Below are 25309 nucleotides of genomic sequence, written 5' to 3'. Positions count from 1 at the left end.
TTTCAACATTTATTTTTGGGACAGAGAGAGACAGAGCATGAAGGGGGGAGGGGCAGAGAGAGAGGGGGACACAGAATCGGAAACAGGCTCCAGGCTCTGAGCCATCAGCCCAGAGCCTGACGCGGGCTTGAACTCACGGACCGCGAGATCGTGACCTGGCTGAAGTCGGACGCTTAACCAACTGCGCCACCCAGGCGCCCCACTACTTGTTACTTTCTATCCTTTTCCCTTCCAGATATGCAGCTTCAGGACATATTATTATTAACGAACGCACACATTTTTTTAAAAAATCTTTACAGATAATCCCATGACACTGATTTTAGGTCGACTCTAGGTTAAATTCATGATTATTCATCTATAGTATTAATGACTAATAAATACTTTAATTTGCTCATCAAAGAATCTTGAAGTGGTCATATCTAGGAGACCCCAGGTCATACCTAACATCTTGTATGGCTGAAACAGGTAAGACAGTCCATGAGATACACGCACTGGAGAGTTTGGAGTTCCACACAGTGAAATGGTCATGAGAAACAGCAGACCTCGCCTTCTACAACAGCCTGACTCACCACCTTTTTCTGATTTACTAGAGGTAATGGAATACAGAGGCTTAGGAAGAGCAGAGGAGAGCTATGCATAATGGGATTTAAATAATCTGATTTTCCTAAGAAAAGAAATTGAGAAGCAAAGAGATAAAGGATTTTCTGTACATACACACACATATGCACACTCATTTAAAGCACCCTGCAGCTTCCAAAGAGCTTTTATACCCCTTAGGTATCATTTAATCATTATTTTAAAAACAAAACAAAACATGAAGGCAAGGGTTCCAGTTTTTAAGCCACAGAGGAGCAAAGAAATTAAATGACTTAGGCAGCTCCTCATACTTTGTGCTGTGCTGGAAGTACCCTCCAGGTCTTCCGAATTCCAATCTAATGCCATCCTGCTATATGGTGCTGCCTATTTATTTATTTTCATGTTTGTTTAACTCAACAAATATTTCTTGAGTGGCGGTCACATGTCAGGCACTGTTCTAGGTACCAGGAAAACAACAGGGAGCAAGCTCAATAAGCTCTTTTCCCTCCTAAAACATTCTAGTGTGCACATGCGTGTATTTACAACACATATAGTTTAATATATATGGCTTCTCATACACTTTTCTGTACCAGCCACTTTATGAGACTCATTAAAAATTAAGATCACATATAAATATTTATTATTTTTTAAGAACTGCACTCATTAGGTCAACACAGAACAAATAAACCCCAGCTACTCCTGCCTCCCTTCCTTCTTCGTTCCTCCACACAACTAGCCTTTTAAAACAATCTAAGCAAATAGCAAAGTAACATCTATTCGAGTTACACATTTGTTCACATGCTGAGAAGGAAAAAAAAATGACTATAAAAGTCTTTAGAAAAAGGAGAGGTTCAAAATTATGGAGAGAGCTTTTTTTAAGGATCATTTTAAGCACACATACAGGATCTTAAAGAATGCACATGGACATCTTGTTTGGAAAAAGTTTGTTCTTTTTTCTTTCTTCTTTTTAATCTACACAAAGCACAGTCTTAAAAAGCCTGGGGGGTGGGGGGGGTGGGGGGGTGTCTGCTCCCCATCTCTAGTTCTGTTGCTGAATGAAAGATCGACAGGAAATTAACACAGTGGTAGGGAGTTTCTGGCCAAGAGTGAACTCTGAAACAAAAGACCCACTATTGTGTAAGAAAATCTGACATCTATACCCTCAGCCATGTTTAAAACTTTAGTAATCCTTTAGTGTGATCTATGATTTGTTGTAAGTTTTTAACATATATATCTGGCGTGTTGTATTACTCCTCATCTTCCAACTCCTCCTGAAAAAAAAGAAAGATTTTTACTTTCTTTGTTCCCTCCGTCCCTCCTTGTTTGTCTTTTTAGCCAGCAGCAGAGCAAATGAATTCAACTAGCTTCCTTCCTTTACCATCCATGCCAAAAGCACACTACCTTCAAGGTTTACAGGATTTCCATTGCGACCAAGTTACCTGAGATTGTAACAGTAACGTTTTATTTTGAGCTGATGTTACAGAAAATGCTCATTTCTTGATAAACCTGTCAACCTGACACTGTGTGTTATTTCCCCATTTCTAATACCACCGAAAGAGTACTCAGGCATGACGGTGGGAATCAGTAACCTAAGAAATTAAAATCAAACCACGTGCTGCTCAGGTGGATCCACTGAGCATGATCCATTTATGTGATGAAGTTAAAAGGTGAGATTCTTTTGATAATGGTAGTGGATTGTCCTTGTTTTACGTTCAATGCCAATCTCTCAGAGAACTTTTTAGATGGATTTTCTTGATTCGTTTACTCAAAAATGTACTAGCAAAGCTGGCCATATCTTCACTGTATTCCTTTTTTTTTTTTAATGTTTATTTATTTTTGAGAGAGAGAGAGCAAGCGCCAATGGGGGAGGGGAAGCAAGAGAGGGAGACACAGAATCCGAGGCAGGCTCCAGGCTCCGAGCTGTCAGCACAGCCCCCGACGCGGGGCTCAAACTCACGGACCGCGAGATCGTGACCTGAGCCGAAGTCGGCCACTTAAGCAACTGAGCCACCCACGTGCCCCTTCACTGTATTCATTAAAAGCAAACTGGGCTTACATCATTTCTATCAATTACAATCAATGTTAGCTTACCCATATTTAATTGTAGAGAAATGTATAAAACTGTGACCTACCAACACAAAATCATGCTCCTCTGCTATTTAAATAGGTGCTGGTAAAGCTAGAAGTAGGAACAAGTCACCAAAGTATCAGCTGTAGAAGTTTTCTGGGCACATTCCAAAAGTCTACATCTGCTTGGCAACAACTCAGAAAAGAGATACGGTTACTCTTTTTACAGTAACATAGCTTTCCCAGGCTTCAATGTATAAAAAACAGCTTGCTCTGTATCAGAAGAAAATCCAACCAGATTTGCAAAAATCACATACTCACTATTCTACCCCATCAACTTAAACTTTACTGCCATACATAGAACCAAAATCATCAATGACATGGTTATCATATATTGTCCTGTTCGTGTGGTCTAAGAGTCCAAGTGGGATTTTTTTTTCCTTTTCTTTTTGCAACATAAACACTTAAGCATTTAGTGATAAAATATTAAAAGCGTGAGGCTCCAGATCCAGTGAGTACAAGTTGCTGATATAGCACCAGGCACCAAAGAAAGGTGTCAAGTATGTTAAAATATGGCTCTAGCTTAGACATTATGGGCCCTATTCTTTCCCTAATATGCTTGCCTTGTTCCTACTGTCCACAGCTAAATGCGCACATCAGCACTAAAATGCATCCCCTTAAAATCTAGAGAGGAAATTCAACACATCTATGTCAATGAACAAAGTAATTGTCACATTTGTTCACCACAAACAACAGATCTAGACACTGTTTTTAATTATAACATTAATTGATCTTTTGTCACCACTAATTAGAGCAATAACATCACATTTAGTTACTTTACTAGCAGGAGTCAACTTTGAGTTGCTGGATAATGCATCAGTCGGGAAGAGGGTGAAGCAGGCAGAAAAAAAAAGAATTTAGGGAAAAAAAAGTCTTATTATTTTTAAAGAAGAAATGTTTATCACATTGGGTGCGTTTTTATATTTTAATCTTATGTCTTGTGAAAACTTCATTTGGTCTCTTTGCAAACAGAGTTCATACTATCATAGAAAATGTTCCCTCATCGTTGGGAAATTACAGACAAGGAAGAATAGGTTGACGATCAGAAAAACTACCTTTGTGCCTTGAAAAAGACAAGTCACATGAACCTGTCATAGCCCTAGTCTGTGAGAAATGTAAGGGACTTTAATGGGTGTTTTAGTAGAACCACTTAAAATTAAGTGATGAATTGGAATGGGAAAAGTTATTCCAATAAAAGCAAACAAATTAACTAACCTGACCTTGGTCCACATAAAAGATTCATTTTCTTAATGGAAACAAACTCTTTGAGTCTAGCTCAGGTTTAACCACTGAAGTGTATGTGGAACCTAAATTAAGCTATAGAAATGTATGCCTCCAGAAACTCAGGTGTACATGCACAAGTAGGTAAGAGTTCTTATAGCTGTGGGATATGCCGCTGGCATGGTCTAGTATGACCCACTTCTACAATGATTACCACATGAGTCAGAAACCTGTTAAGACCCAATTAACAAAAATGTTATGCATCACTGATGCATGTTTTGTCCAGAGCTTAATTCCACTGTTTTCCTAAGTAAATTCTGTCTTTTCTATTCATTAACTTTCTCTTCCCTTGGGTACAAGTAGCAGCTTCTCCCATTTTGTTTAAAAAGGTTACAGAAGATCTGAAAGTTACAGGGCAACGGGCACGTATTTGTGTCCATTACTCAAAAAGAGTAAGACAACACTGTCTTCATCACACACTTGGCATCTCTGATGTCGTAGAAACCAGGAATTTTTATTTCACCAGCAGTCTGAAAGACAGCATCAACGTAGCCCAAGCAAACTGGAACGGGACTGGTCTTTCCTCTTCTTCCTACCTCAAGGACCAAAACTGTTTTAATAAAAAGTAGAAGTCATTACCAAAGAAGTCATTCTGAGAGCATAAGAAAAGCTTAAAGTCTAAGCTAGTGAGACAAGACAATCGTGTCTGAAGCAATCAAAGACACTGACTTTGACTTTTTGAGGAGAAGAGTCAAGGAAAGTTCATCATAACAATGCGAGAACCATTGCACTGGGTCAATTCCCTTGTCCATCAAGCCAGGATTCTAACTTGAACGGGGGCTCCTCTAAGAGATAGTTTGAAGGAAGTTATGGCTGCACTCCGAATTTTTCTCAAAATTCCTAGCTTTATTAGAAATCTTTAACATATTCAATATTTTGAAACTCCCCTTGGAAAATAGCCCTAATGGAAATACAGCAAAGAACTAGTCACTTCAGATAAGAAAATATGACTGCTTTTCTTTCCATAGATATATTTCACTTGCAAAGAAACTGTCCTTTAAAATCAAGTTGTGTGATGGGGCACCTGGGTGGTTCAGTCAGTTAAGCATTTGACTCTTGATATCAGCTCAGGTCATGGTCCCAGGCTTGTGGGATTGAGCCCCACAGTGAGCTCCACATCAGACTCCATGCTGAGCATGGAACCTGTTTAAGATTCTCTCTCTGCCTCTGGCCTTCTCTGCCTTTTGCACGTTCTCCCTCTAAAAAAAAAAAAAAATTAACTAAATTTAAATTTAAAAAATAGAAATCAAATTGTGTGGATTTATGCTTGATCTGTAAAACAATGGCAGATATGCATACAATAAACTAATCCTGGGGCAACTGGGCTACTTCATATGGTCTAAAAATGACCTTTACTTAATCTTATACTTTTAACATTTGGAAGATTTAAAAAAAAAAAAAAAAAAAAGCATGAGGTAGGCACCACCATTTGTTGGAAAACGTACTATTATACTGAATGTGTGACCTTTGGAAGGTCACTTCACTATCAGAACCTGAGTTTCCTTATCTGTAAGGTATAGGACACTGTATCAACTAACCTCCCTCAGGTTTCAATTCCTAAAATGCTCTTTTTATGTATGTAAAATCATCAGTTTCCATTTCATGCAGGCCAGTGCCCCTCTTCAATAACAACACACGAAGGAGTATGTTAATAAACACTTTTCCTCAGCCTACATGTTTTTTATTTCATACATAATAAAACTCATCATTATTAACTGGGCTCTTCACATCTCATTATGGTCCATTATTCTTCCTCTTCATTATTTATTAAATTAGTTAGGTGTTCAGTACAATTGTATTATTACACCATTCACCCAAAATAACGGCACATGAAATAAGGCTAACTAAAATAAACAGCCCAATCCTAGAACATGGGCAGTTTCATCTGAACCATTCCATTCAATTCATAAACTTCAAGGGTCTGGTATTTGCCAGTGGCTTAGAGCAAGAGGGCCAAGGACTTGCAAAGGCCCCTGCTCTTGAGGAGCTCCCAGTCCACTGAGAAAGCCAACTCCTATTCTACTATCGGTAAGTGCTGGGTGTATACAGGAGATGCATCAGTATTCCACACATTTTCAAAGGTCCCTGAAGAGTAAAAGGTAAGGTTTTGGTGAATAACACTTGGGCTTATAATTTTAAACAGAGAATAATGGAGGAAGTTTTCTACTTTGAATAGTTACTAATTTTTCACGGTAAGAAGTTCCCTTAAAAATGTGGCAAGCTCCATCAACTCTCTTCCCAGAAAAATTCGCAGGTAGTCTAAATTCTGCATTCAATTTCAGGAACTAATACACAGACCATGAGTTAACCTAGCCTTTTTGTCCCATTCACTATTAATTAATGGCTTATGCATGGCTTGAATGATGGCATAGTAACAATTGTTGATGAATCAGACAGGGTGAGATGAAACTAAGATATCTTCTAATGCTCATGATCTTTGAGTCTAGACCTCTAAAGATTCAAAAAGAGTTCCATATGTTGGAAGGTGAACTAGAATCAACAAAAGGACATTTGTGTGTGTGTGTGTGTGTGTGTGTGTGTGTGTGTGTCTGTTGTCAAAAAAACCAACTAAGTACGAGATGGCAGAAACCATATGGGCAGCAGTCGTTGTTAACATACCTTCATGACAATAGAGAACTCCATCAACTCTGTGTCGTTCCTGGGTGGAATCGGGACCAAGGAGAGATGTTAATGAGAGACAGATTTCAGCAAAATAAAAGAAAGCATTTCAAACAACGTATATTACTAAGACAGAAGAGAGTGCCTCATGAGGAAGGAGCTCTCCCTCCAACCTGAGTGTAGTACAAGAAGATGGAACGAGGCTCTAATTTCAGTTTTGCCTTAATCTAGACACAGGAGCTGAGGCAAGCTTCCCTACTCGTAAATAACTTAGTTCCCTCACCTGTAATCTGGAGGTAATAAACCCACACGTAAGTCAAATGAGACAGTGAGAAAGTGTGCACCCCAGTATCTTGCAGATATTAGGTATTCAACAGAAGTTCCTGCCAACCTTCGTCCCTACTCCCCCAGTCCCTCAGTTTTTTTCTGGAAGTATTTAAGTAAAGGCTGTTGGGGATAACACCTAGGAGGTTCCTACAGAGGAAGGCGGTTAGACATGATGGCCTTTAATATCCTTTTAAGTCTAGGGTTTGGTTAGCAAAACTATTCTTAGGTGATAGCTCTTCTACGTTATGCATACAAAGTCGGAATGATTTACTTCCATCCACCTCCCTTCCTTAAGCAGCCACCTAAAAATCAGAATGAATGCTCTTATTTTTCTTCTTAGGTATTATATGCTTGCTAGTTCATTCCACTTTATTTCAAAGAATTTTCCATAAGCTCTTAAATGTTTCCATATGACACCATATTCGGCAGGTAACCTGAGTTCATACCATTCCCTAAACACGAGTCCCTATAAAACGTTCCAGAATCTCTTTGTGTGCTCTGAATAGAATTTGTTAGGCTGCCAAATCATTCGGTCTTCTCTAGATAGCCTTGTCGTTCCTAACTTGGTTATCGAATTCTTTTATCAGCATATTTTAATCAAAGCCTTTCAAAACAGTCTGAGGGTTAGGAAATACCATAAGGTCTAAACGAAAAAGGCAAGAGGGCAAAATATAACTACCGACGGGGACAAAAGCAAAGGGCTACTCTGAGTTTGCTTTAGGATACAACAGCGGAAGCTACTGTCATCTTAGGAGGAAAAAAATGCCAGCTCAAATGTCACATGTGAATAAATTATTGGCCGTTCGTAAACAACAACAAAAAGAAGGTATTCTGGTCTTATTCCCAGCCCATGAGTTTACACAAGAGCCTGAGTTAAAATAATTTTAAAAGGGGGGAAATCTCTCTTTTGTCAAGAAATCATCATCCACCACTCAAGCGTTTTAAAAATAAAATGAAAAATTAAAAAAGGAATTAAAGTCCCAGGCTCCATGCCTCCTAAGGCAGCAGAGATTCACTCCTCTTGTGGTGAGAAGCAGGGATGGTGGGCGCAATCCAGAGTCACAGCTGCTTTGGAAGCCGCCGGGCTCTCCTGTCATTTCAGAAGCCTTGCTGCACGCAGACACATTTGAACATGGCCACCTGGATTCCCTCCTCTCATGGCGGGAGGCCAGGTTACAGTGGTTCCATCCACTGCTGCTCCCGAGAAGGAAGAAGGAAGGCCTCTACACAGTGTTTGCCACCCTAGATGCGAGCTGATTTTTCAAACAGGGCAATAATTATAAAGAGAAATACTGGCGGCCTCCTCCCATCCAGCCCCAGTTTTATAACTAAAGGAAATCATTGTTTCTTTCATTATTATTTTCTTTCGAGCATGACAATAAACACTCTTCAGCGAATAACTCATCAGTGGAAAGCTATTCAAAGAATTTTACATTGATAACACTGCAAATGTGGAACTGGAAAGAACTTTGTTGATAATTTGTTCTGAACCTCTCACTATTCGCATACCTGGAATGTCTGCTCCTCTGCTGGTCAAAATAGAAAATCCTTATAAGAGATTTGTAATACAAATCTTCCTGTCTATTCCAGACAGAATGTTTCCTTCCTTTGTGAGCCAGTGTCTCCTATATAACACTCACTACATTATTCAGTTGTAATGTCTGTCTCCATTGCAAGACCTTAAGCCTCTTGAGAGTAGGGCTCAGTCTTATTCAGCCACGGATCCATAATGCCTAGCAGAATGGTTGGGTCCGAGAAAATTCTCATGGCGCCTCAAGAAGTGGTTGCTGAGTTAACTTGGACCAAAGGACACTGAAGGTCAAGAAGCTAAAATGACTGGCCAAAGATCACATGGCTAGAACAAGAATCCAATCCCCAGCAGTGTTCTCAATTCTTCCACATGGACTCGCCCATGCTAAACGAGAAAATATTAATGGCTATAATTTCATTGTCCCTCAAAACCCAATTATTCTTCCTTCAGCAACTTTTCCTCCAATAAGGTTCTCAGATTCAAGAAAAAGGATTCTGTTTTGCCTCGTATTAAACAATTTGATAAAAAGCTAGTAAACAGAGAGGTTTTACACATGCAAATCTGCCCTTGCACCCAATTTCAATTCTCTTATTCTCCTGATCTATATTCCTGCTCTCCAGATGGACCATCAGCTTTATACCAATGCCAGCAACAGCTTGTGTATTGTTTGTTTAAAACAAAGATGATGGATTAAATATCATATGCAATGTGAGGAAAGAGGTTAAGGCTAATATTCCTGTTCTGAAATATATCATAAACCCAGTCCATGTAGCTTTTTTCCCCCAGTGGATTCGTATAAATAAAGATTTAATTTTATTTTTCAGACTCATAGGAGGAAGCATGCATTCATCTAGAATATGGAGCCTTTCCATCGCTCCAGATTTATTCTCGTTCTAAGGCATCATTACCCTCCAAATTATACAGACTTATGTCATTTCATTGAAACACTCATTCACCCATCACATGCCCAGATCCAACAGTAACACTTTTGTTTTAAAATTATGCCAAAATGAGCAAACTTGAAATTCTTTCACCTATATTTGAGTACTCTGCAAAATGTCTTTAATCATCTCAAATAAATTCCAACCAAAAAAACCTACAATTTCAATGTGAAATACATAAACCAAAGAAATCACAGCAGAGGTCTCTTTTTGTACCCTATGTGTTATTATATGAAGCTGCCTAAAAAGTACTTGCCAGTAGGGTGGACTATGTATCAAAACCAGCCCTACTGTGTAGGTTTCCTGCCATGATTATGGATTCTGCTTGGCATATTTATATGTCATCTCCATTAGGAAAATGATGGGGCGGGGGGGGGGGGGGGGGGGGGGGGGAAGGACACTTCTAGCTTTTAGAAAGCAAGATGGAAGAACAGTGCAAAATGCAAAGATAATTCCATTAAGGGATTCTGATGATAGGATATCATTTAAGTAGATTATCATCAACAAAAGAATACTGATTAGGGTCTAGAAGTCCCATGCGGAGTATCTCTAGAAGAAGAAACTAAAGGTAGAACTCTCTCTCCGTTTCCTTACGGCTACAAGGATGTGCGTATAGAGTAGAAACATGGAGCCCATCTGGAAGGGTTGCAAACATACAGTCTAATCCTTGACACAATCCAGGTATCAGCTTCTTGACCACAAGTTCTATTACTCTGCCATTTCTATCAACTAGTCAGGTTGAAACTTTATTTAAGGCTGGAATTTGGCCCTCCCCAGTTGCACCATGAAGAGAAAATATTTAAAGAAAGGTGTTTTGCAACTCCTGTTTGGAATGAGTGATAAAATCTGTAGTGCTACCAATGCTTTCTAGATGCCAGTTCAATGATATCCATTTTATACGTCAGGACAAAACAGCAGCAAGACTGTATGTCTAAAGAGATACTCCACAGCCCTGTATAAACTCTGGGATACATGTGAGTTAGTCTAAAACTTTAAAAAATGACCCTTATGGCAACTTGACTGTGAAAAGCATGACTAATCCAGTCTTATTGCACTATAACTTTTTCCCCATTGTTTAATACTGGATTGCCATTTTCTCTTGTATGTTTGCACGTGTGAGAGCATTAATAGACAAACAGGAATATACAAGCATCCAGACAAATAAAAAGATACTATAATACAGAATATGTTCCCACTGGTAATATAAAAAAAAGAGCCACAAATATATCATGGGTAAATAAGCAGACACATTAGTAAATTTAACTTTCAAATATGGAAAAATGCCATTCACAATCACAGAATTTTTTTTTTTTCTAGGATCTTGAAGCTAAAATTTCGGTTAAATGAAACCTAAGGTCCCTTACAGCTATAACATTCTATGATTCTTTGAGTGTATTTTTATTTATTTGTTCCCTTGAATTTTTTCTTGTCAGGGAAGGTGGCTCTAGCCTCCCTTTAGAATATCTTTCCACCTACACATCTTCCTACTGCAGTAACACAAGTTAAGCTGAACGCACAGTTATGTAACTTTAAGATCAAAAGAAAATGGAAAAGAGAGTTCTACCCCATACCCCCATGATATCACCACCAAGGCCCAGCTAATGAACACTTAATTTTACCAATATACTAAAGGCTGCATCGAAATACTTCCCAATAGGTTGGGAGAAAAATTCTCCTGGATTCTTTGGATTTATTGTGGGGGGAGGGAGGGCAGCGGGAATCACACCAGTGGAAGTTACCTGAATGATGGCATCTGCTGTTAAAATTTCCTTCACAATCCTCTTTAAGGACAGCAGAAAGGGTCTTTCATTTGTACACATCTACTTACCGAGTGCAAATTCTTTGCCTCATAAAGTGAACTTTATTTGTGCTTAATGTATATTCACCATTTCCTGCTAATGAGGTAAAAACTGATTCCAGATGAGAAGAAAAATGTCTTAGTTTTCACTGAAAATTAATTCCAGGACAAAAACTTTTAAGAAAGTTAAAAAAAAAAAAAACAGCTATAACTCTGTAAATCAATTTCTGGTATCTTGCGCATGTATTTTACTCCCTAGAATTTTTTTTTTTTTTTTTGGAAGAGAGTCAGTTTATGATAACACAGTATACTTTTACATTCTGAGCATAAGGTTGCTAATTTCCATCCAGAATCCGAAGAGAGCCTATGTTTTCTTGCCCAAAAGAGAACACTTTTTTTAAAAGAGCAATACAATAGGGGCATAGACTATCACCTGAAAACATGAGCGTTCAAAACCCCCTGGAGAAAACAGAGTTAAAGATGATCATCTAATCAACCTTAACTCACACTACAATATTAGCTTATTGCATCATCGGCAGAACACAAGTCACACGCTGTACTCAGTCCACTCCATTGAGTAACAGACAATGCAATGCTTTAAATTTGATTTCCTAATGTCCAGGAGGTCAACCTAAGACCTCACAATTTGTTAATATATTTACTGTAAATGTATTTGAGATTTAAAAAAAAAAAAAAACAAAAAAAAAACAGGAGCTGGCATTATGGCTAATAGATGGCACGAATTAGCCATCATAAAATGCAAAGCATTGCCATGTTCAAGTTAAATCTGATTTGGGCAGTTACCAACCATAAAAGCATCTTCTGTCCTGAACTTCTTTTGACTATTTTGACTATTTTGAACTTCTTTTGAACTATTTTGACTATTATTTCCCAATATTTTCATTTTTCCTTAAATTTAGAACCAGCTACAGTATTTAAAGAGTAGTCTGTGTGAGCATTTTGTAACGAACATAATTGTCAAATCACTATGTCAAATCACCACATCAGAAGGTACTACAGTATTGTATGTCAACTATACTTCAATTTAAAAATAAATAAGTAAATAAAATAAAAATGTCTGTGGTTCAAAAAAGGGGGAGGAGGAATTGCGGGAGAGCCACTTTTCCGCTTGAAATGGGCTTGAACTTCAAGCCCATTGAAGTTTGTTAACTTCAAACACCGGAACCGGAGAGGGCCTAGTATGTGTTACCCTGATCACTTTTAAAGACATTTTCAATAATATCCTTTGAGATGGGACCAGAAATGACTTTATCACTTTCCCAAACACTTCACTTAAAAGTGTATCACTCTTTTGATAGCAGCTCTGTGTTACTGAAAACATCAGTGTCATGGCAGACGTAAAATGAGTGGACATAAGAATAAGACCATTAAAAACGACCAGAGTTTGCCTGGAATGCCCAACCCTGTGTAGCAACAAACGTTGATTTTGATTCTAACAATATTTCCAAACAATCCTTAAATCTGGCAGACAGAAAGAATACTAATCACCTAGATAAATGTGTTTCTTCTACATTCTGGAGAAGCGCCATAAGAATATATCAAGTTTAGTAAGCTTATGTGAGTAGAGCACTGTCCCACTTGGCATTACTCATTGAATTTCATATTATTTTATTAGGATTTGGTACAAACACTGTGTAAAACTCTACAATTAAGTTAATTCAATCTTGTCATCGCACATAATTACAAATATTCCAGAGCCCAGACCAAACCTACAGCCATGTGTACACCACATAAATTTAGGTCCAAGAAATCTAGTTTGACCTATATAAACCAAAAAATATAAATGGGTAAAGGAAATTCCTTTTCCTTGCCCTTGATCCAAATAGGCTATCTATACAGATCAGGTTCCCCCTGAGATGTGCATTTACCCACAAAGGGAATCAACTACCAAACTTCTAAATATGCAAACTTTCTCCTTCCACTATTTGTTTGTAAAACAATACCAAAGTTAAAAAAAAAAAAACAATAATATCAAAGTTGATAAGGTCACAGATAAGATGGGCTGAGGCAAAGCTGTTAAAATTGAAGAGCATTAAGCATAAGTATCTATGCACCAGATATAAATCTGCTATTTGATTAATAATTTTTCATTAACAATTTACCTACTCTCACACATTTCTTCCCCCAAAATGAAGCAAGCAAACATTTTGAGGCATATATATTTCCACAATAAAGATTTTCACTTATAATAAATGAGTCAAACTTTCAAACCTAAGGACTGAATTTTTTTTTTAACTTTCCTGAGTTTTAGTCTGAACAGATGCAAAAATTTAGCAAGAAATATCACTAGAGTTATTTCAGCCATACAAATTATTTAATGAGTACCCATGCAATCTATGCCAAATAAAAATGAATAACACAGTGTAATGCCAACTTCTCTGATTAATGCATCCTTAGCTTACATTTCCATACAGTTTCTCTTAATTAAGAACAAACAGAAATTTCCTCTCAACTGAACACTTTAGGTTCAAATTTACTTTCTAGAGCTATTTCTAAAAGTGTACATCATTTTGTTTTGCTGAGTAACTGAATCACCTCATGTGATAAAGCATTAATTATGTGGACCTGGTAACGAGGAGCACTTACTGGGCACAAGAACAGAGGCTGAGGAGCTTACTAGTGAGATGGACTTTGGGAGTTGGGTAAGCAAGATTTTGTGTTACTAGGGAGGAAAATACCTAAATAGCAAAAATCATCACCAAATTATACACATAAATATTTGAAATTTCATGGGAAAAGATCATCCAGTAAAAAGGGTTTAGGTACATTATGTCTTTCAACTCAAGATCACAATTTATCTGAAAATGAGCCTGAATAATTTTTTGCTTATATTATAGGAAGAAAATACCTATAGTATCTTTCATATGCTATACACTTTCTCAGAGAGTCCTGAAATTTCCTCTAGATCAAAGTGTTTGGTTGCCTATAGAAATTATTTCTTCCACTAGTCTTTGGCGTTCACGCTCTGGTGCCTGAATCACGTGATAGTCTACCAGCATAGTCTGGAGTCAAACGCTACCTTCACCCCCACTGACTTGCTATGTGATCTTGTGGTAAGATCTTGTGTTTCCTCCCTGGAGGAACTCAGTTATCTCTCTTTAGACCAGTCTCTCCAACACACCACCAACCACAACGGCCTTCCTTTCTTCAGTCCCTGCGAGACAGACAGACAGAAAGACACACACACACACACACACACACACACACACACACACACACACACCCATCTCCCACCAAATTCTTCGCACTTGATCTTGGCCCACGAGAAAAAGCCTAAAGACTGGGTTCTACTTATATCACAAGATGAAAGGCAATTTGAGATAGGGACTGTGTCAAACGCATTAAACTTAGAACCTTATACACAGTAGGTATTTAGTAAATATATTTGAGAGATTTAATACCTAACTGATAAACTGCAGTCTGTCAGGACAATGAATTATTAAAGCAACTATTATTAGTGAAGAATATGATGATCTCTTAAAACATTAAAGTTATGTCCACCAAATAATATTAAGTAAAAGGAAAACACAAAACTATGTAGTGCTGAATCATTACATAACCCCAAACCATGCCTACACATGAATCCATATTGCTTTTCTATGTTCTTAACATTATTACAGACTTGACCACAAAGAATTAGGGTAGAGAAAGACTAGTTACTAAATATAAGACCTTAAACTTTCAGGAGGAAAAAAAAAACAGTATTAGGGAGACCAAGTGAATCCTGTATCATAACCCAGTGATTCATTACAAACATTCTTTTCTCTAGGGCTCGTTCTTCCATCACTATGGAGGGAATTATATCCATAACCTCCATTAACATTAATGGAAGGTAGCCACATTATTTCAGCAGAACTCCACTAGTGAATCAGGCCTGTAAGAAAAAAGCTTTCATTTATTAAGTTTATAAAGAATTCCTGATATAACACAAATAGCAGTGCCTCTGTTAATTTCCACGATGAGTGCACTCATGCTGGAGAGAGTGAAACAGAACAATTAAACTAATTCTGCTATATCCACAGAAAATATGGTTCATAAAGCTATATGCTTCTAACGCCTTCTAAACCCCTCCACTCTCAACTATAGACTATCCTCTGATACTCGACTGTAATTCCAAAAGGAAATGGTAGTTTTCAAGTATTTCTCATCATTAAAAAAAAAAAAAAAAAGCATGCTTTAAAATGGAATGTTCTAACAAAATACACTCACACATGCAGGGAATAAGAAATTTACAAGCCAACACAAGGTCATTATTTAATTTTTAATTAGGTTTCACCTAACAATGGAAAACTAAGTCTTCCTCCATCCATTTAACAAAATGCTCATTTAGAATACTCCATGGCTTAGAAAGCTTCTGAACAGATGTCTAAAATGAGAATTCAAGACTCAGGAAAATATGAAACTCACTTTACTCTGTTCTCAAGTGATCTGATAAACAAACAGCCTCACCCACTGCAGTCATGGTTGATAATTTATTTCTAGAGTCTGATGACTATATGGCAATTCACTTTGCTGATGAAACATTCTTTATTTGGGTGGGATGCGCACAGATACCAACTTAACGAATGTCATTCCCACAAGATAATAGACCATAGAGAAGACGCATGCCAGGCAGCACTGCATTGAAAAACCACTTTTCACCTATCAGAAGATGCCTTAACAACTGACAGTGTTTATCATATTCAAAAAACTTCATTCCTGCTAGGCAAAGATCCAGAGCCAACTTTGTTTCTTCATTAAGGTCATCGAAACTTTCTAATATCCATGTTTTCTGCATATTTGCAGTTACTAAGAATCCTTACCTTTGCAATTATTTATAGCAGCACTGGGAGGGACAGATATGTACTGTGAAGTTATTTTAATTAACTCAGGGTCTCATTTTCACCATATACAAGACTTTGCTCAAATCCATAAGACAATTCTATCGATAACTGAAGAATTCTTCTCCGACTTTATTCTGGGATCTCTAATTTGGGCCTCACATTTATACCACTGAACTCTGTTATAACTGGGCAGTCCCAGAATGAGAAAAAATCAGCATCAGACCCAAACTCTCTTGGGGGAAAAAGAAGGGGATTCCTCATACTAAAGGAAGGACTAAAGATACAGCAGATACTCCAAAGATCACCCTTGGAGGGAAGGAGGAACAATCCAGCTGCAAGTGAAGAAAGGAAAGGAGCAGGGAGAACAATGATCTTCACCATCTTTTTATAGGTTTGAAAGTTTCATGCTTTAGTGAAGGGAATGTGAACATTTATTTATTTTTTAACGTTTATTTATTTTTGAGAGAGAGAGAGAGAAACAGAGTGTGAGCAGGGGAGGGGCAGAGAGAGAGGGGGACCCAGAATCCAAAGCAGGCTCCAGGCTCTGAGCTGTCAGCACAGAGCCCGACACAGGGTTCAAACTCACAGAGCATGAGATCATGACCTGAGCCGAAGTCGGATGCTTATCCACCTGAGCCACCCAGGTGCCCCAGGAATGTGAAATTTTCAATATGCTCTTGAACCAAACTTTAAATATGCCAAGGGATAATATGCCAAAGGTACCAAATGTGGACCTTCTCTCTCTCAGGGGCAAAGGCAACTGGACAAACCCTTTCAACTCTGTCCATGAAGAAGCTGGTGGGTTCCTTACAGGTAGCCTAGCTCAATGGTTGGCACAAGGTAAGCGACGGGTGTTTGCTGAACAAATAAGGGCAGACGTGAAGACATCATATACACTGCACGCTCTGTGCTTCATCTGAGCCATGTGCCATTTCCAGAACACATGCCATAAACCCCCATCTGCGTGCTCGGTCCCTTCATTTTCCTGCCAACCTCCAAGACCCTGCTTTGATGTCATCTCCTTCACAGAAGTATTTCTCTTTCTCCACAACTCAGAATCAATACTGTCCTGTCTTGAGTCATGTGGGTCCCTTGAATTCTACTATAAAACATACCAGCGGCACCTGGGTGGCTCAGTCAGTTAAGCGTCCGACTTCGGCTCAGGTCATGATCTCGCAGTTTGTGGTTCGAGCCCCGCGTCGGGCTCTGTGCTGACGGCTCAGAGCCTGGAGCCTCTTCAGATTCTGAGTCTTTCTCTCTCTCTCTCTGTCCCTCCCCCACTCACACTCTGTCTCTCTCTGTCTCTCAAAAATAAATAAACATTTAAAAAATTAAAAAAAAAAAAGAAAAAAGCATACCACTTCACATGTTTTGCCTCTTCTCCTACCAACCGATGAGCATCTGGAAGGAAGGACAGCTTCTTGATTTTATGTTTCTCCATCAACATGACATGTTACCATATTTCCAGTAGAGGATTAGTATGTATTCCTTGAATATTGAAAATAAGCACTTCTATCTATGCCAATCTACCTTCCTGTCTGAATACAACACCCAATTTTCTCCTGAATATGTTAAAATACCCAAAATGTGGTGTCTGTGGCCAGATCTTTCCTAGTCTCCTGAAGGCACTCTCAGATTACATACTATGAATAAAGTAAATATAGAAAAGTGACAAGAAGAATGATAAAAGTCACCATGTACACACCATGTCCAACCTTATCAAATATAAGCCTTTAAAAGATAAGAAGAAAGGTCCAGAACGTTCTCCTGAGTAACTCTGACATGCCCTCACCTTCCAATAAAGATCAAATATTGGCAATGAAGTAATCTGGCCATACTCAAAAGAAACACGAATGTGTTATTTTAAAAGTCAACTTTTAAAAAAATACATGGGAAAATAATCTGGAAATCAATTTCCTCTGAAAGGTGAAAGGAAATAATGTTCTCTTTTTTTGTACACACACCTTTCTAAATCACAGAATTAATCACTATTAAAAATTAAAAGAAATAAAATTTATTTTATGGAAATATATCTTTTAAAAGGTTTTAAACACCACTTAGCATCAGAAATCACTACCTATTTTTCAAAAGCACACTTTCATTTCATGTATTTAGCTTATTATATTGCTCAGGGCATAGGAAATGAAAATCACTATTATTTTTAATCTTGTGCCAACACACCTACAAGATCTACCACTCACTGCCCCTAACTCTACTCTGTCGTCTTTTACAAGGCTCCCTGCATTTCAGCCTCATGATTACTCTTGCCAAAACACTTCCTCAAACACGTTATGCTCCTGTTCAAAAACCCTACCTGACTTTCTATTGTCTAAATCTTTCAACTGGCACTCAATGTCCTGCCCTACAGGAACCCGTCTCCTAACCGAACGTCTCAGCTGACCCCACCTGGGGCAAAACTGCATATTCCTGCTTCCACAGCTTCCCTCATGCCTCAGCCCTGCTCTCCAGGTCTTCTACTAGTCTCTAGCAGCACCCCTCCTCACCCACTAAAAATCCAAACAATCCTTCAATCCATAACTCAAATTTCATTTTATCCAAAAGCTTTCTAGACTGTCCCAATACTTCACAAATTCTCTCCTGAATTTCCACAAAACGTGTTCTCACCCGTACTTATTTTTATATGCCCAAGAAAAATGTATGCTTCATACAAGCAAGGCGACACTGTATAAGATTACATCCTTCACCAAACCTAGCATAATGGCTCACGTGCAGTTGACAATACGTATTTGTAAATTAACTATTTCTAAGACAGTAATTTGTAAACTTTACATTGTAAGATCAAATTAAAGAACAGATTTAAAGACTATCACAATTAAATTAAGATACGCTCTATATCACAAACAAATAAAATGCTTTCCAGACTGACAATCTTCAAGTAAAACTTTCATTCTAATCATATTCCTAACCTTGTCACAATTTCAGGGCTAATACGACATTGGAAATACTAACCAAGCAGGATAATTTAAATTCCTCAACCCCAAATGACTACAAAAATTAACAATAAAAAATCCTAAACTCTGCTGGTGACATTTTATTTCCATAGATGCACAATGTCGTTAAAGCAAACTCACTAGTAACAATAACTGCATATGAAATGAGTAAATGTCAGACCTACAAAGGAGAGCAGAGTCTTGTGGGGCAGTATGAAAACTTCATTAGTCCACTGTATGCAAACATGTCCCTAATTTTAAATGGGTCTTAGAGAAGAAGAAGACGGTGTACTGTACTAAGTCACCCTCGAGGCGGCTAACTGCATTTGGGTGGCCACTAAAAAGAAAGTTTTCTGACCTGAGATGTGAGCTATCACACATGTAGAAGACATGGGTAAAAACTACCTTTAACGTGTCCTCACTCACAACAACAAAAAGGAAATAAATACAAGACGTTGAAAACAGCTGGACGCTCTGAACGAGACCAGCCTACACTAAAAAATTTTAACTGAACATGGATTCAGACAGGAACACTTTACCAATTCCTACACACGGCGCGCGCACACACACACACACACACACGTGCGTACGCACACATATGCTTCACCATGCATCTAATGAGTCACGTTACTCTCTACCACAGGTAAATGGTACTGTACCTTGATTTTAATCTCTACTTATTAGTGATTTAGAAAGCAAAGTGTAGCTTTTTCATTTTAAAAGTGTATTAAATATGGAAGATTCTAAAAAGGACAGAGAAATATATTCTTAAGCAAATAGAAAGCATTTATTTTTTTAAATGGCACGGCTCAACATACTAAAGACATACTCAAGCTGCCAATTTTTAGAGCATGGGTTTTTTTTTTTTTTTTAAATCTTTCTATTTTGGACAAATAGGATTAGGCTTCTTAGACAATTCTTTGTTGTTTTGACTTCAACAATTTATGCAAATGAGATGTTAATTAGTGTGATTGTAACTTAAATTATGCTTGTGTAAACCTCTCCATTGGTAGAAAAGTGTGGGAATCTACACAACTGGTATTTAAAGGAGCTGTACTAACCCCCTTCTGAAAGCCCAGTATAGCAAGATCACTTTCATGTCTTTACAATTTGTTTTTATGAGGTGATAACATTTTTACAAATACCATCATTTTTGGTTTTTTATATTGTAAGTGACAGTCTGACATTTTACAACTGGCTTATTGAAAACAAGAATTGAGCACTCTAGCAGTAACGGACATTAACTGCTGAATAGAGATTCAGATGCTAATGAGGTGAGAGGGGCTCCAGAAAGTTTTGATAAATGCTACACACACTCTAACTAGCTGTGAATGTGGGTTGACAAAGAACATCTACACCAGGGTTCAATAAAATGTAACCCTTTAAATTAATCATACTGGCAGTATTTAATAGAATGCACAACAATCTCCTTTTCTGTTGGCTCTAAAGCTGGAGAAATGCAAAGTCTTCACAAATGAATGCCCCCACATTTCCCACTCCACATTGCTACTTTCATTTGAACGTCTACAGCTGTTTCAAAAGTACTTACTGTAAATAGCAAAGTAGAAGCATAATTCAGAGCCTGACTCTTTCACAACATTTTTCTGTCTAGATTTTTCCTCATCTTTCTGTCTAGATTTAAACAAAAACTAAATAAGAAAAAAAAAAAAAAAAAAGTCTGAGGTTTGAGTGCCCGGGTACAGAACCCAGAACATAGTAGTTTCTCAATAAACGACAGTTATTGTTATAGGAAAGTTCTGGCAACGTATAAAAAGAAAAACCATCTGCTCACACAGGAAAAAATAAGAAAATTCAGGAAGTAAGGCCTTCTGTCTTCCGATTCATAAACTTAAAGTAGGCCTTTGTTCTTTGGGAGCTGTTGGGCAACCTATTTTATAGCTTGGGTGAGGAATTCTCTTTATACAGAAATAATAATGTCCTATTAAGTAGAACTATAATGAGCCTTATTATCACAAATGTCAGGGAACCTCGATTTACTTTATTTAATTTTTGATGTGCACATGAATAAAACTCTTCTATTGATTGCAAACTTGTAGATTTCAACAGACTACAGCTCAAGAGATCAACCTTGTATTTCTTGAGCAAATGCAGAGCATTAACATGTTATTTCTTCTTAAAGTGACAATCCCTAATATCCTTTTTGGTTTTTGCCAATTTTAATCTTGGCAGGAAGTGGAAATCTGTGCACTCAGCAACACTGCAATCTTGCTGGCTGTCAAAATTATGTGTCAGCCAATGCCTGAGTGGTATTCCTGTCATTTCACCATGGTAAGAAACTTATCAGTCTGACATATAAAGCCTCTAAAAGCAGCGACTTATGCCAAAATGTAGATGTACATACCCACCACCTAAATTTCATTTTTGTAATTCCCACAATTATTATAACTTCCCCCAAATATATATTCAGATTGTAGCTCGACTTCAAGGATGCTTTTAAAAATTCAAGGAATAATTATGACTTTTAAAAAGCTTTCGATTAAAAGACAACTAAATTTTAAAACACACATGTGTCTCCATGACACGTGCGTGTACAGTTTGAAAATATGCTTGCCTACAGGTATGGCATACTTTTTTAAAGAATCATTTTCTCCCAAACTCTCCATGTGAACTACACATCTCCAAGACAAAAAGCTAATTGTTTCTCAATAAACGGCATAAAAATGATACCTTTACCCTTCAGCAAGCACTGGTTACTCTCTGACTTTTCAAGAGTAAAACCTCTCACTTAAAAAAAAAAAAAAAAGTGAGCAAGTAGAGAAATGTGCGCTATGGTTTAGAAATGGCCATTTAGCCAAATTGCATACTTGTGCTGTGTCAGCGTCCTGGCAGAGTCAACTCATTCCACCGGTCTAATGGATGGCAATTGAATTTAATTAACAAAACTCCTTTGACTTAGTTTCATACTGTGCAGAATGTAATGGAATCTCCTCTCTCTCTCTCTCTTTCTCTCTCTTTCTCTCTCTCTCTCTCTGGCATTCAACTAAAAATGTCCTTAACTGCTGTCCACTTTAAGAATATTAAAGGCTATACATTATACTTAGAAGATATAATACAGTCATCTCCTTCCCCATGACTTAAATTTAGTTACTGAATTATGCAACATAAAATAATTAAAAAGATACTTTGATAGTGATACACAGTATAGATTCAATTACCACAATGTATCCATTAAAGGTACTTTTATAGTATGAATAAAATGCAAATCCTCTTTATGGATCAATACCAGAACATAATTCTATTCTTCCTCCTAAAAAAAGGAAGTTAACCATTATAAATCATCTTCACATGAAAATGGTAAAAAGGTGTTCCTTTAAAAGTGTTCTGTTAATCTCAATATAGTAAGAATGTTATTTTCTCTGTTACACCCATTTTAAAACTGTATGCCTAAATTCCAGCAATATTTGATAATCAATAAACAGAAAACTTATTTACCAATCTTCTTCATACTTATCTAAATGCCTGACACTAAATTCACAGAGGCATTTCTATTAATTAAATAATCTTTTCTAAATAAAATCAAGAACACACGAAAAGAAAAAAAAAAGATGCTCCTAAGGGATTCCAAATAAATACTACTCTCCCTAACTTTTGCCTGGCTGGGCACTCTGAGACAAGTTCCTATGATTGATTATTGTGGTATCGCGGAATCTTTGACTTTGAACCATAACCTTTTTTTCGAACAATGACAGTTGGGACCTACCATTTGCCATCTGTAGAGATGGAGGGGGGAAAGGACTTCACGTACATTAATCAACCAATTAAGAACAGACTTAAACAAAACACTAAAGCATAATAAACCCCTGACTGCTTAATAGCTTTCTACTTTTAATAGTTGTCTTCCTGCAGGCTGCTCACAGGATTAGGAGGAATCTGTTCAAGTCTTAACAAAAATTGCATGAGCAAAGGGAAAAAAAGTGAGCCATTCAAACCAGGCATTTTAAATTGTGAAAAATGCTACTGAAGGATTGATTCCACAGTTCAAATCAAAATTTAAGAGGCTGATGTACACACCACCTTATCAAGGAATCTCAAGTCAATGCAAACTATGGTACTTGTCTCCACTGAAGTATCCAAAATGCTTAGTACATACAAATGATCCTCTTAGTTTGAAATTTTAGGTGACTACATTTTTAAAAGCACCATTCACTCAATAATTTATAGTATATCACTTGACATAAGGTAATTTTCCAGGAGAGTTTCAGGCTTTGGTTATTGGTAACACGGAGAAAACATAGTCATAAAAATTGGAGAAAAGTTAACAAAACAAGGTAAGGTCTTACGCTTTCTCTGATGAAAATGTGATCAGCAAATGTAGTGTTAAACAGTAAGGCATTAATGCAGTCTTGTTCACGAATAAAAAATAAATAGGAAACCAAGGGGAAAAAGTCAAGGATGCCTACCTTCACAGGTTAATTCAATACTGAATTGAAGGTACTAGCCAATGAAGTGAGAAGTGCAAGGAAATAAAAGCGTAAGATTGGAAGAGCAGAAATGAAAATGCTACTGCTTGCATTTGATATGATTAGCTGCACAGTAATCAAAAAAAAAAAAAATTACAAACCACTGGCTGAAAATATGTAACAATAGCTGGATATAATAAGATCATTATACAAGAATTGACTGTATTTCTATACCAGAAACACACAGTTAAAAATATACTTTTAAAAACGCGACTTATAAAAGTGGTTTCCAAAAAGATGTTGAAGACCTGGGTGAAAAATAATTCAACTTTTCGAAAGATAAAATCTAAATAAATGGAGAGGCATACCATGTTCATAGACGTAGTAAGATTTGATAATAATAAGATGTCAATTTCCTTTCAATTCAAGGGTAGATTCAATACATTTCTAAGCAAAATCCACGCAGGATTTTTCATGAAACTTGACAAAATGATTCTATTACCTCACATGTATTAGAATTGCTATTATTAAAAAGGGAAGAAATAACAAGTGCTGGTGAGAATGTAGATAAAAAGGGAACTCTTGTACATTGCTGTGGGAACGTAAACTGGTGCAGCCACCATAAAAACAATATGGAGGCTTCTCAAAAACCTAAAAATAGGGGCACCTGGGTGGCTCAGTCGGTTAAGCAGCCAACTTCAGCTCAGGTCATGATCTCGCGGTCCGTGAGTTCGAGCCCCGCGTCGGGCTCTGTGCTGACAGCTCAGAGCCTGGAGCCTGTTTCAGATTCTGAGTCTCCCTCTCTCTGACCCTCCCCCGTTCATGCTCTGTCTCTCTCTGTCTCAAAAATAAATAAACGTTAAAAAAATAAAAAAATTAAAAAAACACCTAAAAATAGAGCTATCATATGATCCAGTGATTACACTTCGGGTATTTATCCCAAGAAAATGAAAACACTAATTCAAAAAGATATATGCACTTCCATGTTCACTGCAGCATTACATACCCTTGGCAAGATACAGAAACAACCTAAATGCCCATCCACAGGTGAAGAAACAAAGGTAGTATTATTTAGTCATAAAAAGAAATCTTGTCATTTATGACAATATGAAGGGACCTTGAGGGCATTATTCTATATAAGGTAAGTCAGACAGAGAAAGACAAATACCATGTGACATTTTATATATGCAATCTAAAAGAAATAAACCAAGCTCACAGGTATACAGAATAGATTGATGGCTGCCAGAGATGGGGGCTGGGAGATGGGGGAAATGGTTGAAGGTGGCCAAAAGATAAAAAGAAAGTTAAAAAAAAAAAAAAAAGAGGGGTACCCGGGTGGCTCAGTTGGTTCAGTGTCCGACTTCTTTGGCTCAGGTCATGATCTCAAGGTTCATGGGTTCAAGCCCCACATTGGGCTGGGATCTGTGCTGACAGCTCAGAGCCTGGAGCCTGCTTTGGATTCTGTGTCTCCCTCTCTCTCTGCTCCTCCCCTGCTTGCGCTCTAATCTCTCAAAAATGAATAAAGGTTAAAAAAATTTTATATCAAAGCTAATTATAAGGGCTTAGCAACTGAACCAGCATGTTGTTGGTACAGGATAGACAAATTAATCACTAGAACAGAGAACCCAAAAACAGACCCACAGAAATATGAAAACTTAACAAATGACAGAGGTGCCATTGAAGATCATTTGGGGAATAGAGAAACTATTCAATAAGTGATAAAGTGGAAACTGTTATTCACATACAAAAACAAATGAAACTGGATCCCTACCTCACATGACACACAAAAATAAATTCCAAACAGAATACAGATGTAAATGTCAGATGAACATTTAAGGATGTATAAAAAAATACCATCTATTTCCAAACTCAGAGTAAAGAATGGTATTTTAA

At 37.4% G+C, this 25309-nt stretch overlaps 1 protein-coding gene and 1 long non-coding RNA gene across 10 annotated transcripts in view; both read right to left on the bottom strand.

Annotated features, from left to right (window-relative positions):
* Positions 1–25309, bottom strand: part of NFIA (nuclear factor I A) — a 376336-nt gene that overhangs the window by 321053 nt on the left and 29974 nt on the right. The window lies entirely within an intron of this gene.
* On the bottom strand, positions 1194–24064 carry LOC123379635. Its single transcript, XR_006584339.1, has 2 exons — positions 6604–24064; positions 1194–1847 (listed from the first exon to the last, which is right to left on the bottom strand). It is a non-coding gene; the product is annotated as an uncharacterized LOC123379635 (long non-coding RNA).

The sequence above is a fragment of the Felis catus genome, chromosome C1, assembly GCF_018350175.1.
Source record: "Felis catus isolate Fca126 chromosome C1, F.catus_Fca126_mat1.0, whole genome shotgun sequence".
In the NCBI taxonomy this organism is placed as follows: domain Eukaryota; kingdom Metazoa; phylum Chordata; class Mammalia; order Carnivora; family Felidae; genus Felis; species Felis catus.
This window is presented reverse-complemented; position numbering and strand designations above follow the sequence as displayed.